General features: G+C 34.8%; 1 protein-coding gene across 3 annotated transcripts in view; it reads left to right on the top strand.

Moving 5' to 3' along the window:
• Window positions 1-18,743, top strand: part of LOC149780183 (discoidin domain-containing receptor 2-like) — a 154,918-nt gene that overhangs the window by 1,252 nt on the left and 134,923 nt on the right. The gene's annotated exons all lie outside the window — the stretch shown is intronic.

Below are 18,743 nucleotides of genomic sequence, written 5' to 3'. Positions count from 1 at the left end.
CCAAGAGTGAATTCTTAATTTGTCCATTATAGTCCAAGAATGAATTCTCGATTTGTCTATTATAATCAAAGAGAGAATTCTCACTGTGTCCATTCTAGTCAAAGAGTGAAGTTTCAATTTCTTCATGATAGCCAAGAAGTGTCAATCAATTTCTGCTATTGATAATCCCACGTAATAACACATCTACCTCTCCAGTGTTGTTGGTCGGAGTTCAGGATAATTATACTGTGTTTTCTGGCCACTTTTACCTTTTTGAAATTTACAAATCAATCTTGATCTAACTTTTTCATTTTTCAACTTATTTCAAGATAGTTTTCTCAGCAGTGCAATTTCCGCATGTATCGTATAGTATTTTTTGCTTTTTTGTTTGTTTTTGTTGCATTTTTTCCCGAAAGAATCCTTTCTAAATGAAAATATTATGCTAATTTGTAAGAGGAGAGTAGTTAATATGACTAGTGAGAATAACAATGACTTATGGATCGGACTAGTGAGAACATGTGCGATTTATTGATAGAACTAGTGAGGAGAAGTAAGATTTATTGATAAGGACAAGTGATATATCTAATGAGAACAACAACAAATTATTGATAGTACTAATGATGACAACTACGATTTGTGCAGTAGTACAACCCCTCCAAGGTAGAATAATTAAATGCAGAAGAAATGCATGATTCCATTTTGTCAAAAATTTTTCTAAAAACGTAGCTTCCAACGTTTACCAAAACGTTATTTATATCGGATTATAGCGAAGGTTTAAATCAGTGCATTCCAAACTGATACAACTTTTAATGTATCGATACTCATTTACCAGGTTGAATTCAAAGTATAATTAATTGAAAACAGGAATATTGATTTTCCTTGCGGATGTAAAGCAGTTGTATCTTCTGGTTGCTGTTTCTATACCGTGACATTATTCCGGTACTGCTTCTTGGTCGGCGCCATATGTTAATCAAGTTCCATGTTAAACTCGTTCCATGGCGGAAAAGCAGTCAATGAGAACGTGATTGTATTGGCTACAGAATAAATGTATAGGAATTTGCAATGGAAAAAGAAAACGCTGTTGACAGCTATGAACTTATATTAATTATTATACAGTCAATTAATTTTCAAATATGACACTGGTAAATGTACTGTAAAATTTGCACCAGCTAATTCTGTTCATGAAAGATATGTGACATCTGATTTCAAATGAATACAATGTAAAATTGTAATATATTATGTACAATGAACACTGTCCGCTATGGCTTGTTGATCGCTGAAATCGGGTGTTAGATAAAACATGCGTCATTCTCATATATATACAACATGCTGCTTCAAAAAACAGTTCATCTTTTTGGCTTCTTGTTTCACCAACAAGTGTATATTTCGCACAACCTGATATTCATTTAATGATTTATGGGTCTCGGATACTACCAAAGTACCATATATATGAATAATGCCAGGCTATATTGATATCAGATTCTGTGATTTTGATATCAGCACAACAAAGAAGTACGTAAATAAATATATTCTTGATGTTTGTAATAAATATAATTGTTTGTTTCCGTCGAAGTTCACTTGCACTCCGTTGACAATGCATGCAACAATGTCCTCTGTACGAAGCCGGCAATGCACACAAATGTCAGCTGTATGCCTTTGACGATGAACAGAAATGTACTCTGTACGCCTTTGACAATGATAACACATGTACTATGAACAATGCACGCAAGTGTCCTCTCCTTACATGTAAAGCAGGCTTTCTCTGTTTAGATTCGACACAGTTACAAAAGTCCTCACTTTGCATCTTAGATCCTCTGTTTGTGAAGGCACCATAATTTCACGAAATATTTTAATTTACCATTCTTCAGCCATATATAACAAAAATGTTTATTTTGTGTTCAAATTTAGAAACACCGCCCTTACAATGTACTCAAAGATCATTAATTTGCATTTGACAACATCTCTTATTACATTTTACACAATTACACAAATAACCTCTAATTGTCTATGTCCTCGACAATTCAGGATATTTTCATAAACACCTTTCATTTATCATTCTTCAGTTATCTAAAGAAATCATAGTTTTCTTTACATTTTACAATTTTTAAAAAGCAGTGATTATTTTATCGATTATGCCGTATCGTACTGCTTGTTCCATTTACAAACACGTGTGTGTGTGTGTGTGTGTGTGTGTGCAAAAGTACGCCGCCCTCAACCTCCGTCCCAAGCAGCTGGAATCCTTATATAGAAATGGTGTGCATATTTAAAGCCAATTCTCAAACATATCCTAAGGATGTGCCATACATTCTGTACGATGAATTCCGTGACATTACGCACAGACACAAATCCAATCTAATCAGATCACGTAATCCCCAATTTGTTTTCAAAAATGAGCAGAGATAATAGACAGTCGTTAGGTTTTCAGCGGGATTGAACATTCAACTAATTACAACTTAAAAGACTATATAACCCTATTTTATTTATTCATTCGGTCTCATTGCCAGGCATATAATCTAGAACAGAAGCAACAATGACACGGACAAGATAACATATCGATTTATCAATGTTTCTTGATGCTTTCATATCTCAATCATCTATTATTAAATTTATGGTAACATTTTCCCGACAGTCATGCATGAGTGTTGGGTCATCATCAACGACATCATGCTCGCATTGTGTCACAAACAACATGTAGATATGTAGTCTGACGGGCAGTACGAGAGTTATTCGATATCCTGGGACCGGAACGACGCCGTCGTCAATGAATATCAATAGGTATTTGAGAGTTTCCCGCCATTAAATAGAATTCTGTTGATTATAAAAAAGATCTAACAGACAATTTTCGTCTACTGGTACCCGTAGTGAGGTAAAAAAGAGAAAATGGTGAAGTCTGGCCTTTGCGATAGGAGTGCAGAGTTAAAAGGCCGTCATAAGTCAAGCAATACATATTGTGACCTTAAACCTAGAACATATGACCCTAAAGTGGGCATATAACATGTGTCGAGCTTCTGATTTCCAATATTTCACACAGATGAAAGCGCTAATCCACGGATCCCACATCTAATGTTTAAATACTTGATTCACTAAATAAGTTTATGTAGAATGACACAAGTAAAATCAAACAGGTCAGGGAGTTATTATTCCTCCAATCAGAATTTGAACCCGTGCCTCGAAAATCGCACATGTTGCCTAGCTTACATGCGCATGTGCACCACACGGATTAAAATTGAAATATCCGACATAATAACAATCGCACAGACGAGATTGTGTTACAAAACTAATTAAATTACAATTATGACATTTGCGAAAGCGAAAGGCGTCATTCGGAACACAATGATTATGACATTTGTGAAAGTGAAAGGCGTCATTCGGAACATAATGACCTTGGTTCTATTCAAATCGCAAGCTCCGTAAACTACGCTGCCGTGAGCTCATAGCCCCATGAAAGATGAAACAAGATCGAAGATAAAGGACTAGAAGTTCACCAATACTCACTCGCTAGAGAAGCTATATTGTATGTTTGAATAAAGGAGTATGTGTGAAATCGATGGATAAGCGCTTTCTTCTCCATTTGGTACATACCTGTCAATTAATTATTTATATCTCTCATCTGTATATCATGTGATTCTGACTATACTCGCCATTACTCTCGGCACGGGTTCCATTATGCTCGAGACGAATTCTACCTGACAAGCCTGTTTGATTACATTGAGAATGAATGGTCCCATCTATCTGAATATGGGCAATTTCCTCCCACAAGGGACCTCTTGTGTCATGTATAACATCTCATCTATCTGAATATGGGCAATTTACTCCCACAAGGGGCCTCTTGTGTCATGTATAACATCTCATCATATGAAAACTGGCGTAAAACCCCAAGACAAGAGTAACAAATAAAATTAAAGGTATTGTGCAGTTGATAGCGGGTGTGGAGGGGTGAGGTGGAGGTGGTCAGTGTATCATAAATTGCAATCCACCTTATGTACAAGCGTGGTTCAAATGTTAACGTACGGAAGTAGATACACTCTCTCTGTTGACAGGGGAATGTGGACATAAACCGGTCTCCCAAATGACAGAACTTTATCGAACCATTGCATATTTACGTGCAAAATGTGTTGCAATTCCGACTCGAAATCAAATTAGTTTACTTCTTCTGTAGTCAACTGTTCCAAATCAAATATTGCAAATATCCAATCGCAAACACATTACAGTCAAATGGGAATTTCTGCATCCAGGAAGTCTCCATCCAATTTAGTATCTTAAGAATATTAATTTAGTGAAAGTGACACTATGATAAACATGGATGCCTACTGTGCTATAATTGGCACAGCATCAAAGAATATTACATCACAGGCATTGGATATTATGTGTTGAAAAAGGATTTCGTCTGTTTGAAAATGTTCTGTTTATTCAGAAGGAAGCTCTTTTTTTTGATTTATATTTTGTAAAAAGAAAGTATAGTCTACTTCTAACGTTAATACTAGATCAACTAGTTTGCGACAATTGTTTTACGCACAGCAAAATAATGGTGCAACGTTTACCATAATGAACGAAACTATTCATTCTTCTTTCTATCTGCATAATTTCCAATGAACTAAACACTATCTGATAAAAAAAATCTCAAATGGGTAATGATTTAATATTATATTTATGAAACTCGTCGAATAATGCTCAACTTGTGCTCGCCAAGGCTCGCAAAAGCTGGATATTATTAAACTTATTTCATAAATTTAATATTAAATCTTTACCCATTCGAGATCCCTTCCCTCCATCCCTCCCTCCCGCTCTCTCTCTCTCTCTCTCTCTCTCTGAAAGTTAAATTCCACTTGCTTGAAGAGTTAGTTATCATGTACCTCTTGTACTTACCTTCGATTTTGTTCCATTTATTTACTGGTTTGTTTTGCGGGCTGGGGTTTGGCGTCATGGGTTGAGCTTAGGTGCCGGTCGCCAGTGCACGCCCATTGAAATATTCTCTCAACATTGATTTTATGTTAAAAACACAATTCATTCAAACACAAATATACACACGCGCGAGGAAACGTTCTTTAGGAGAAAACTACGTTAAAGGTCCACGTACAAAACTGAGGCCACATGGTCATACGACGGAATTTCTCATGTTTTAACGTTTTTGTTGTTAGGAGTCAACGTATATATGTTGCTCTTCCTGATATTTTCGTAAACATAATTATTATTTTCAAGAGACTGTTTGATTTTGATATTCTATATTTCAGTTACACTCATAAAACACCTTGTGACTCTTTGACTTGCACACTTTTCTGAATGTATGTATGTATGTACGTATGTATGTATGTATATATATATATATATATATATATATATATATATATATATATATATATATATATATATATATATATATATATATATATGTGTGTGTGTGTGTGTGTGTGTGTGTGTGTGTGTGCATTAAAGTACCTAAACCAACAAGTTTAATAAGATCAAAAAAGTCACAATGTGAATTTTTGAGAGGAACCTAAGTATTGTGAACTAAATCCCGAATAGTCCTAAATGATCTATTACAAGTCCAAAAGTATAGAATTTTCCGAATGAATTCTAATAAATTTGATTGTCCTGACGATCAAAGTGTCTTAAATGTCTATATTTACTTATATTCTTGAATATAATGATGTACCAATAGTTATGAATATGTTGACGTAACAACAGTCTTGATGAATAACCATGACATAATCCAGAATGACTTTGAATGAATTAACAATACTCCCAAAGTTATGTTTTAGTCCAAACAGTTAATAAGTACATTGTGGTTCCAAAGAAATTCTTAATTTCTCTCAACTTATATCTGAACATAACTAATATCCTCATCCGATTCCCAAAGACTGATGTAAAACAGGAATGAAGGATTGTTTACTAAAACCTCTTGATAAGCAAACTTTCACCTGACCAATGACGCAACAGAATGTGCTTGAAAACCTTGATTTATAATAGACCAATTTCGTTTATTTGTAAACAAGGCAATTCCTTGAACTTGAACTTTAGTAAGCATCTTGTTTACCACTTATAAATAAGGCAAAATTATGGTAGCCTTTACATGACAAAAGTCAGGTAGGCCAAAACTCTACCTTCAGTTATGGACAAGATTATATATACACGTACAAGCGTATCAAGTTCTTTGCCTCAGTCCAAACCGGACTTACAATTAAATATAAAATTCGAGGGAAAAAAATCTGTTTATTAAGATTTACGTTCTCATTATTAATGCAAGTTAATAACTAACATGCGTATATTTTTTTAAAACAAGCATCGAAAATTTAATGTCTTCTTAAAAGAGGAAAACGCCCAGGTATCTAAATAAAATTTACTATCGATAGTATTATGAAAGCATATGATTTCCGATCAGATTAGTTTTATATGTTCAAGCATATTTTCGCAAATACTACAATTTTCGTTGCTTAAGAATTTCACCTATTTTGCGAAATTTCATAATTGGAAAATAATTAAATACAAAACACATAATATGTAGAACCTGCTGTCAGGCAATTAGTCCATAAATTTTGCCCAGCTTGATGTGATCATTGATTGTCAAGTACATTAGAGGATTAGCTGAGACATATCAGGTCTGATGTTTGCCCTTGTGTGGTGAAGCTGACACGACGAAAATGTCGTTTTATTTGCTAGATATTTGCGTAAAATAGAATCCCAATATCAAACTAAGACTACTACTCCTACGACGATTTCTGTTCCAGACGTACTAATAAGATTCGTCCTTTCTTACATATCTTTTTTTATGGGTTATCCCCAGGATATTTTGTTTTTAAATGATAAGGTTTGTCATTGGCAAAATATGAAGAAACATAAGAAAAAGTAGAATAAATTGGAACACCAATGTTTAAGTGCGAACGAGATGAACCGTCTTATCATTGACTGAAAATAGACTTGCGGTTAATATAGTTGATAATTACATACATCCAAATGCATGGCCTCCCAGAACCAACATGAAAAATTGGCATACATCCAAATGCATGGCCTAGAACAACCAACATGAAAAATTGGCATACATCCAATGAATGGCCTAGCACAACCAGCATAACAAAATTGGCATACATCCAAATGCATGGCCTAGCACAAACTACATGAAATATTGGTATATATCTAAATGCATGGCCTAGCGCAACCGACATAAAACTGGCATAAATCCAAATGTATGGCCAAGCACTGCGAGCATAACAAATTGGCATACATCCAAGTCCATGATCTTCACAACATACATGAAAAATTGGCATAGGTCCAAATTCATGGCCTTCGCAACGAATAATGCGAAAATTGGGATAGGTCCAAATTTATGGCCTTCGCAATGAACAATGCGAAAATTGGCATAGGTCCAAATTCATAGCCGAGCCAGCCGAACTAAACAATCATAGCCTAGCCAAACAAACTAAAAATTCTTTTAAAGTTAAGAAAGCATCTACAGTGACACACATCTTTGTTGCTCTAATGACGACATATAAACTATCATACCTATTAATGCAGTCGTAAGGGTACTACATACGTAATTTATTAGAAATGTTTGTGGTGTTTACTACGTAAATAATTTATTAGGAACAGTTGTACGGTTTACTTTTAAAATAAGGCGCAAATACTGTGGTCAGACATATAACCGATTAGGGACAATTTCAACTCTGCAATTTTCGATACAAAGATCGAAGTTAACCTTTTTCTTCCAGTCTGTCTGACGGTTAAATAAACGAAGGCTTAATTAAGAGTGACTTCCTCTCACGACACAGACATCAAAAATCATTGAAGTATAGCGATTTAACAAGCTCATGTCCCCATAAATCTAATTTTCATTGTTCTCTTGCCCAAATTAATGTGCTCTTTATAGATCGCCAGAAATTTGCACCCTTACAGATGTAATGCTACTATAGTTCTTTTCCACGCAGCAGGGTAACCCATTTAGTCGATGAAATGCCTCTTCCAGCAACTTAAATTTCGTTTAAATGCTTGTTTTTAAATAAAAGAAATTAGTGAACATTGCGGGTATATGTATCAAATGACTGTAAAAGAGCAATACCGTCCAGTGTTTTTTTTTAATGATGAAGTAAATTGTTTAGGATATAAATAACCTTAGAATTAGTACCGTAACTTTACACGGCTGCTTTAATTGCGCGTTGTTTGATTGCTAAAGGACATGGAATCACATTCGCTAGTTCCGCGATATCAGATGGTCTTCAGTTTACTGTATTGGTAAACGGCATTTATCACACAGCTCAACGCTCTGATCCAATCTGATTTAAGAATTTCTATTATTCTATTTCATAAAGACTTATTCTTCGTGTTACAAGGAGACCTTTCTAACCCGACTATTCAATAATATTCATAAAACATTATAAAGCAACTTAACGCAACCTACTGGTTGTTTGGTGGCTTTAAATTTGAACAAATTGTTGGCTATATTATCCCAGGTATTGGGAGCTCCGTTCCATTCACAAGGTAAAAACAAAACAGCAGACCAAAAACCGGGGCATATCTAAAACGAGACCTTTGCATTACGAGTTAAATGTTATACCGAGGGTCCTTAAAGGATAAGTAAAGTTGGTACCAATCATTTTGTTCCGATTTAATAAACCGTCGAGGTCACAACCCTCCTCATTTTGCGCTTTCGTTTTCGCAAACTAGTTGATATAGTTTGTATAGATCAATACATCAATCAAATGCATAGAAAGAGGAAAATATAGTTTTATTTTAGTGGTTTCAGCGAAACTTTGAACACATTATTGACTATACCATTCCAAGCAAATGGAAACTAAATATATTTCCAAGAGACACACAGAGACAGCTGACTCGCAACCCTTGGATTAAAACCCCTACGCTTTACCAACTGAGCTACCGCGGATCGCGAGAGGAAAGATAAAGCAGAAGGGAAGCGAACATATAAATTATGGGACAAAATTATATCGAATAAAATACGTTTTTGTTACATTTTAATCATTGTCGGAAAAGCTTATTTGCCAAAATTGAGAAAATTCCAAGTCACAGTGAATAATTAAATGGGGTTATAACAAGATCATACTAAAATGGAACAGACAATAAAAGTCCTAATTAAAAGTCATAGTAAAATCAGACATGGTATTTATGCATTATCACCCAGTGATAAAGTCTTTATTTACTACAGTCTATTTTCCAGCTGTTAGTAAAACTCATATGATGAAAATCCGAGATCTTGTTAGAGTTTATTATCTCCATATAAGAAGTCGCTTGATATTTGTGCTATGAATCAGGTGACATCTTTATGGCACATTTAAATCTATGTGTTTTAGTCTACTCAGAAATAGTCTCATTTTTCTAGATCTTCTGTACATATGTTGACAAATAATCAGCCGGTCATGTTCCTATCTAGCAAATACAAATCAAAGATAGACAAATACTCATCAAGTCAGGTTCCTATCAGGCAAAATCTAAGTCAGATTTAGACTGGTTGCAACAATCCCCAGAAAGGTTCATGGACCCGTTCTATTTTCGTTCCCTATTTTTGAATGAGCGAAAGCCCAGGCATTGGGGTTAATGACCTCACATAGATTTCAACACTATCAACACTCTTCACTAGCCATTCTTGAGCCTAAGGGTAACATGTTCTCACTAGGGAAACGATGATGATGTGCGATAGGTGCGATATAACACAGCCTGGAGTGTTTTATGAATGAAAATAAACACTCGTACTTCAAATGCGTTCCCTTTTATTGTTTTCGTAAAACATCCCAAACTCTATTATAACATATATTTAAAAGAGTTTGCAAATCTTATGTCATTTTGAGTAATTTTTGACTCAAGTTACACTTCAATTTATGGACTTAGCTTGAATTTCTTGCCAGGAGACTAGAACACTGAATTGCTGACAAATTTGTTCTGACAGTTATAGAGTTATCGCAAGGAAATACGATGGGTCTTAAAAAACAACACCTGATTTAGGCAACTTTATGCCATGCAGCTATGTTTAGAGACTTAAACGTCTTTAGTGGAATAGAGAATTTTGTTTAATAACCAAATTTACTATAACTATCATGATATATGTGTCTCTCTGTCTCTCCGTCTGTCTCTCTCTGTGGATTACTCTCTCTCTCTCCCTCTCTCTTAAATATATATATATATATATATATATATATATATATATATATATATATATATATATATATATATATATATATATATATATATATATATATATATATATATATATATATATATATATATATATATATATATTTGTGTGTGTGTGTGTGTAAGGATGCAAATTTATGCCGATCTATAAAGAGAACATTAACTTGGGCCTAATAAAATTTTATTATATTATGGAGACAGGTGCTTGTTAAATCGCTATACTGCAATGATTTATAATGTCTGTGTCGGGAGAGGAAGTTATTCCTAATTAAGCCGTCATTTATTTAACCGGCAGCCTGACTAGAAAAGGGAAGGTTAACTTCGATTTTATATCGGAACTGTAAGAACTGAGTTTTTGCAGAATCAGCTGTTTGGAAATTTAGAAGTCAGTCTGACCACAATTTCTGCGTCTGTTTATAATAGGCGGTAGATATATTTAATCCCGATTGGTTACACTAAATAAGGGGCTTGGTTTCCACACGAAATTGCTTGAGTTTTATTTGCCTCATCGAAAAAATTTAGTCAGTCTACGTTTTGCTGCAAGAGGAAAAAAATATAGAAGACTCCGATATTGAATTTGGAAGAAATTCACTCGTAAAACATTTGTCAAAGGAACCGAATGTCTATAAATTCAACGGACACAATTCTGGCGGTAGAAGCGAACAAAGCTTGAAAGCTCAAGGGGAAATAAATCTACCTATCCGCTGAAGTATTACGGACGAATGCACCTACGTATCTACGGACTTATCCACTGCAGTATCCACTGAAGTATCAAGGTAACTACTTATCCAATTATATACGTATTTACGTATCCACCTACCCACACAAAGATTGTGGGCCGAAAAGAGGGGGGACAGTAGAGAGGTTGGATAAAGAAAAAAGCGAAAAGACCTAGAGGAACCACCACAGTGAAGTTGGAGTGAACCGGAAATAAGCAGGTTATGAAGTTGTACAAGGCAATGACTTCAGTTGTTCACTCGATTTTATGATGAACCAATTATATCATTTAAAACAGATCGGCGATTTATATAAGTATATTTGTGCTAGAAATTCGGTGAATGATTTATTTAAAAAAGAAGTGTATCTACCTAATGTAACGTATTATCACTCTATGTAATTGATTAAATTGTGTGGGTTTGTTTCATGTACGGAGGCTCGTGTCATTCTTTTCTATATATCTGCTCAGATCTCTTTTTATTCCATCTATAAGTTTCACACTTCATTTTAAAATTTCTTCGATCCGGGCAACAATACCAAGGGCGATCACCCTCTTGATAACGATAGCCTAAAAGACGGACACCATGTAAGAAGGTATAACCTCAACAACACCATAACCCAGAGGCACCTCTACAATATGCATTTGTTTTTCTACACAAGAAATCAATAAAAAAAACATAACAGTCCCCACCCAAAGCCCGTGTTGGGCCAATATCGCCAATTTTCTGCTTCCTCGAAAGTAGTTCGTTATCCTATATTGACATCCAAGCCACAAGCCACAATTAATTTTGGACTATATTTACTCTCAGAATATCGCATTTGTGTAAAATATTTCGCAGCATTTAATTCAGCTATACGTTAAAAACTTCCACGAAAGCATACAATTCAAATAGACCATAAACAACTTACCTGACAGTACACAATTAAACTATGCCTTAAATAACTTAACGACAGAACATAATTCAACTAGACCTTACACAACTTACATGACATCACACGTGTTAGCTAGACCTTACATAATTTACATATCAGCACACGGTTCAACTAGACCTTAAACAATTGTTCATGGCAACACACAGTTCTACTAGACCTTATGCAACTTAACTGAGAGCAAACATTCAATTGACCTTAAAAACTTACATGGCAGCATACAGTACAACTGGACCTTGAGCAAATAAATAACACCACACAATTCAGCAAGACCTTGCAAGATATAAACGAAGGCACACAAATGAAATCGGCAATTAATAAGTTACATGATATCACAGAATTCAACTGGACCTTAAACAACTCACATGACAGAACACAATTTAACTAGTCTTCAATCAACTAACATGACATGTTGAGCTCATGGCTCATTCCGTCAAAAATAAATTTTTAAAATCTTCCAGAAAAGTTATAATTTACAAAATGTAAAATATACTAGTGTATTCTAAAGATATGCAGAAAAGGATTAAACTTATTATTGTCCTGGTAAGTTCGGATCTTGATAAACATCTATTCTACCCTTTCAGCTTCATGCTCGGTAAGCTTCGAGTTATAGCTAGAAAATGGGTCCTTTTAAAAATCGAGATTAAAAGGGACCATATTAACGTTATTTGACTTCAGCTTTTTCAAACAAAATATTGCTTGGTTATGCTATGTTTATTGTAATTTTAAGCATTCGGTAAATAAAATTATATATACCCTATATTCTGTACAAGAAATACGCACCCTATAAGAAATAAGCACCCTCCAACCTTTGCAAGAAATACACACAATTCATCCTTTGCAAGAAATACGCACATTACTTCCAATGCAAGAAATACGCACCTTACAAGAAACAAACACCTACCACCTTTACAAGAAATAAGCACCCTTACTCCTTTACAAGAAATAAGCACCCTACATGCTTTACAAGAAATACGCACCCTTTATCCTTTACTATAAATAAGCACCCCTTCCTCCTTTACCAGAAATAAACACCCTACCTCCTTAGCAATAAATACGCACCCTACCTCCTTTACAATGTATATGCACTATACCTCCTTTAAAAATAATAAGCACCCTATCTCCTTTACGAGAAATACGAAACCTACCTCCTTTAGAAGAGATGCACACCGTACATAAAATAAGCACCCTACCTCCTTTACAAGAAAAGTGACCAATCCTCCATTACAATAAATATGCACCCTACCAACTTTAAAAGAAATAGACACCGTACAAGAAATAAGCACCATATCTCTTTTAGAAGAATACGCACCCTACCTATTTTACAATAAATACGCAACAAATCTCCTTTACAAGAGGTTCACATCCTACCTCCTTTACAAGAAATACACACCCTGCAAGAAATAAGCACCCTACCTCCTTTACAAGAAATAGGCACCCCTCGTCCTTTACAAAAAATAAGTACCGTATCACCTTTGAAAGAAATAGGCACGCTATCTCATTTATAAGAATGACACACTCGTCTTCCTGTTCAAGAAATACGCACCCTACCTCCTTTACAAGAAATACGCACCCTACCTCCTTTACAAGAAATACGCACCCTACCTCATTTACAAGAAATACGCACCCAACCTCCTTTACAAGAAATACGCATCCTACCACCTTTACAAGAAACACACATCCTACATCTTTATAAGAAATACGCACATCTCTCTTCACCTGAAATAAGCACCCAACAACCTTTACAAGAAATACCCACATAACGTCCTTTACAAGAAATACGCATCCTACGTCTTTTACAACAATTAAACACCTGAAAGACATAAACATCCTTCCTCCTTTACAAGAAACACGCACCCTAACCCCTTACGAGAAATAAGCACCCAATCTCTTTTACAAGGAATAATTATCCTACCTCCTTTGCAAGAAATATACACCATACATGAAACAAACACCCTATCTCCTTTACAAGAAATACTCACGATACAAGAAATAAACACCCTTCATCCTTTACAAGAAATACGCACCCCACCTCCTTTTCAAAACATAGGCACCCTACCTCCTATACAAAACTTTACATGACATAAAATCAATATTTTGAGGCGCACTCTGAAATAGAACATAAACGGAAATTAGTATTTAGAAATTGTCAATGGATATTTTTTTAAATGTTCCAGTTATTCAATATTAAAGGAAACTGGTTTGTATAGATTCTACCAAAAGTAATACAGTGGGGAAAAAACAAAGCATTAAATATTAAAATAGGAAAAAAGGCATAGCATGCCTCAGTAAAGTTGAACAATATGTATTCCTTATAAAGCTTTGCCTTATTTGGCCAGAGAAAGATTAATAAAAAAAATATAAACAAAATACAATTCACAGCATTTACCCGTTGTTTTGTTTTGTTATTATATCTTAATATTGAATATGCTGTCCCCTAATGAAAGAGTCATAGAGTGTGTTGGCATCGTTAGCGGTGTATCTGACGACGTACACGTCTGGCATTATATCCCGATCAACTAATGTTGCATTGTTCCTGAACGATTGTAAATCTCTTTGGGCATGAACTATTGATTAAGTGAGACTGAGGAAAATGGATTCCTTGTTTCGATTTGAAAAACCCACAAAAACCTATATTTTGCATATATTATATACGGATGGAAGTGTTTTATTAAAACATAGAGACCAACAGACATACACATTTCTAAGAAATTGGATTGGAATATGCAAGTAACGCCAAAAATGGTGAGACAGAAATTGCCGTATGACTGTTTCAATTAATGGAATAATTAATTGGCATAGCCTGTTAGAAAATATTTTTCTTTTCAATCATTCCATATATTCCATAAATATTATGAAATCGCTCAAAATAGCCACATTTACGCAAACAAACATCCTCGTCATAAACAAATTTCAAAACAATGTATGAAAACGTTATATCCTCAAAAATTGATGCTAATGGATATCAATGATCATGACTAGTAAAAACTATTGATATAGTAGGGGTAAAACCGCTTTTGAAAGCGTTTTTCTTCAATTTGTCCGTATGAATGCACACATTTAAAAGAATTAAATATGAACTAAACAACATGGCAGCTGAAAAGGCATCTCTGATTCCACTGATGAGCGTAAGACGATGAAACAGTGATATTTGAAACGCCACTAGTTGTAAACAAATACAATTATTACAGTATGCGCCGCTTATTACTGAATGCGGGGTTTGAAATTGATTAAACCGTAGTTTGAAAACAATTTACAATTGTCAGACATGTCTTTAAAAACTGAAGACGTTTTATGAAAGTTAGACAAGCAGTATGACTAATCGTCTTATAAATAATTGCTTGAATACACGTCATGCATGCTTCTAACAATCCGTCTTTTAGTTGCAGCTTTTTGTTAATTACGATTGTCGAATTATAATACATCTCTCTTTATAAAATATTTGTTCTTTTTTGTTAGTCGAATAAAAACTAGCGCATCGTGTTGATTCCCTGAAAACCCGTTTCTTTTGCAACTAATGACAAATTACGAATGAAAACAACTGACACAATTCTGTGTTTGTGTATTAGGAATAAATCTTAATGATATAATAATGTGTGTGAGTATTAAGAATATTTCTCATGGATAGAATGTTGTGTGTGAGTATTAAGAATATTTCTCATGGATAGAATGTTGTGTGTGAGTATTAAGAATATTTCTCATGGATAGAATGTTGTGTGTGAGTATTAAGAATATTTCTCATGGATAGAATGTTGTGTGTGGGTATTATGTTATGTATATCTATTTTTTGTAACTCCTGGTACATGATTTTATCTAAGTTTTATCGTTCTCATTCGTGGCTCTAATGTGTAAAAAATATCTGAAGTTAAGTTAGACCTATGTGACTTGAATCTTTTAAGAGTATAATACTGCATAGGATCTATAAATAGATGTTTACGTACGTGTTGACAATTTATGCTAATAATAATCTTAATAAGACTTAAATAACTCCGATTGCGTAGTTTCTCAGTGACTAATGGGATATCGATGTTTCGAGATTATTTCTGAAGATTCACATTGGTTGCGCGAGGTCACGTGAATATGCTTAATTCGACGCAAATTCGATAGTGTATGCTGTCACGTGGGGTCTAGTACAGTGTATATAAGGAAACAATTAGGCAATCACATTGATTCCAATTTCTGGAGTGATTCAAATTTTTGTGTTGCTATTTTATGTTCGCAGAGGTGTTTTATGTTGTACTTAGATATTATTCGAGATGAAAAACAAGTTTGGACTGTTCGGTTAAAATAGTAAGTGCTCATTGTTTGCACAATAATATTATTCTGGAATTGTTATAAATTACTCGAAGGAATTCTGGACGACGCCATCTTTACAACGTCAAGGTTCTTGGAGGACCAGTACATTTTTGGTATTGAAATTTATAAGGAACTTTTCTTTCATTTAGGACTTATAAGGACTAGCTTGGATTCACTTCATAATACTGTAAGTTCCTCTCACATTTGTCATTTATAACATCGATAATCAAATTGTTTTTTAAGTTTGATAAAACTTGTTTGTTTTACTTTTTCTGTAACTTTCATTGTGATCATCGTGACATAACAATTAGGAATGAAACAAATAAAAACGATACCATGTGCAAGTATTGTTAATGGCGGCCATATACAGAATGCTGTGTGCGAGTATCAGGAGTAAAACCCATGGATACATTACTTTGTATTAGTAGTGAACCCATGGATACGTTACTGTGTTTGTATTAGGAGTGAACCCATGGATACATTACTTTGTTTGTATTAGGAGTAAAACCCATGGATACATTACTTTGTATTAGGAGTAAAACCCATGGATACGTTACTGTGTTTGTATTAGGAGTAACACCCACGGATACATTACTGTGTTTGTATTAGGAGTAAAACCCATGGATACGTTACTGTGTTTGTATTAGGAGTAACACCCATGGGTACGTTACTGTGTTTGTATTAGGAGTGAACCCATGGATACATTACTTTGTTTGTATTAGGAGTAAAACCCATGGATACATTACTTTGTATTAGGAGTAAAACCCATGGATACATTACTGTGTTTGTATTAGGAGTAACACCCACGGATACATTACTGTGTTTGTATTAGGAGTGAACCCATGCATAAAATGCTGCATGTAGGTATTACGAATGAAAGACATAGATGCAATACTGTGTGTGAGTATTAGATTGATTGATTGATTGATTGTTTATTTAACGGCGCATCAGCACTTTTAGGCTATTTAGCGCCAAACAAAGTGTTATTTGTATAATCTTTTAAAACTTATAAAAGGTCCTGTATCGACCAGCCATATAAAAGAACAAATGGTTGAAATTAAAAACAGTAAGATGGCAACGGTGCAAAATAAAGCTTCCCGATCAACGGGAGATGTAAAAAAGATGAATAGGTATTAAAATGGGACGGTACATATATTGCATAAAACTGCACAAGGTGATAGCATAAAAGTCAGAGTTTAGAGTAAATATTTACAGCTTTCAAAAACTCTATAATACGAGTGATTTTTATATTATCAAAAAGTTCTTTCATGTCAGGCACAATGTAATAACGATCGCGCGTAGGTTGTAGGTCAAAGCACTCTATCATAAAGTGCTTGACAGTGAATGGTTCATTGCAAGAAACGCACTCTGGTGGGTCTTCACCTTTTAGTATGTGGGTGTGGGTGATATAAGTATGACCAATTCGGATTCTTGCAATGACTACCTCCTCCCTACGAATGGTTCTGTAGGAAGGAGTCCATTCTCCTAGAGTTGGTTTGATTGCGTGAAGTTTGTTATTTACAGCATCATTCCATGATGCCTGCCACTTCTGACGTAAGAACTTTCTGATACAAGGTTTAAAATCAGTATATGGTATTTTAAAATCAGATGGTTCTTGAGAAAGGGCCATTTTAGCAGCGCGATCTGCTTTTTCGTTACCTTTAATACCAATGTGGCTAGGTAACCAACAGTATATTATATTGTGGGAGACACTCAACTCGGTATTTTTTACAAGTATGTTTTTCAATAATGGGTTCTCCAGTTTTCTATTGTGTAGTGACTGGAGTACTGATAGCGAGTCGGAGAAGATGATACAGTTTGAAATACGGTTCTTTTCTATATGTTGCAGAGCAAGGTCTATTGCTCTGATTTCGGCTGTAAAAATTGATGCTCCATTTGGTAAGCGAACTTGCGTTGTGTGATTTCCACAAACAAAGGCTGCAGCAGCCTTTTCCTCATCCTTTGATCCATCAGTGTAAATTCTCGTGTAGTTTTTAAATTCGGTGAGGAGTTCATGGTAAGAGTTGTGGAAGATAGAAGGGTTTGTTTCGGATTTTTTTCCATCGTGTAGCGTAAAACGTACTTTTGGTTGTTTAATTAGCCAGGGTGGTGTTTCGGAGATGGATGTTTTCTGAATTTTTGAAAGATCTATATTTGTAGTCTCAAGGCTGGATGATATTCTAATGCCAAAGGAAGGTATGGCGTTTGGTTTATTTTCGTATAAAGTTTTGTATTTGGGTTGAAAAACAGCCGAAAAAGCAGGATTAAGAGGGTTTGATTTTAATTTGAGAGCATACTGTGCTGAAAGCATTTCTCTACGATGCGATAACGGTGGTTCATTCGCCTCAGCTAGAAGGCTTTCACACGGGGATGTTTTAAATGCTCCCAGAGCCAGTCTTATTCCCTGATGATGAATTGGATCAAGCATTTTAAGATACGATTTTCTGGCAGAACCATACACAACGCATCCATAGTCTAGTTTGGAGCGAATAAACGTTCTATATAAATTCAGGATGACTTTTCTATCAGCACCCCAGTCAGTGTGTGCTACTACTTTAAGTAGGTCAAGTGCTTTTAAGCATTTGGCTTTCAAGTTTTTTAGGTGTGGAATAAAGGTCAGTTTTCTGTCAAAGATAATACCCAAAAATTTTGTTTCCTCAACAACTGGAATAGGTGTTCCGTCCAGC

The sequence above is a fragment of the Sinohyriopsis cumingii genome, chromosome 16 (assembly GCF_028554795.1).
Source record: "Sinohyriopsis cumingii isolate HCF-2022 chromosome 16, ASM2855479v2, whole genome shotgun sequence".
Taxonomy (NCBI): Eukaryota; Metazoa; Mollusca; class Bivalvia; order Unionida; family Unionidae; genus Sinohyriopsis; species Sinohyriopsis cumingii.
The sequence above is the reverse complement of the archived record's forward strand: the minus strand, read 5'-3'. Positions and strand labels throughout refer to the sequence as shown.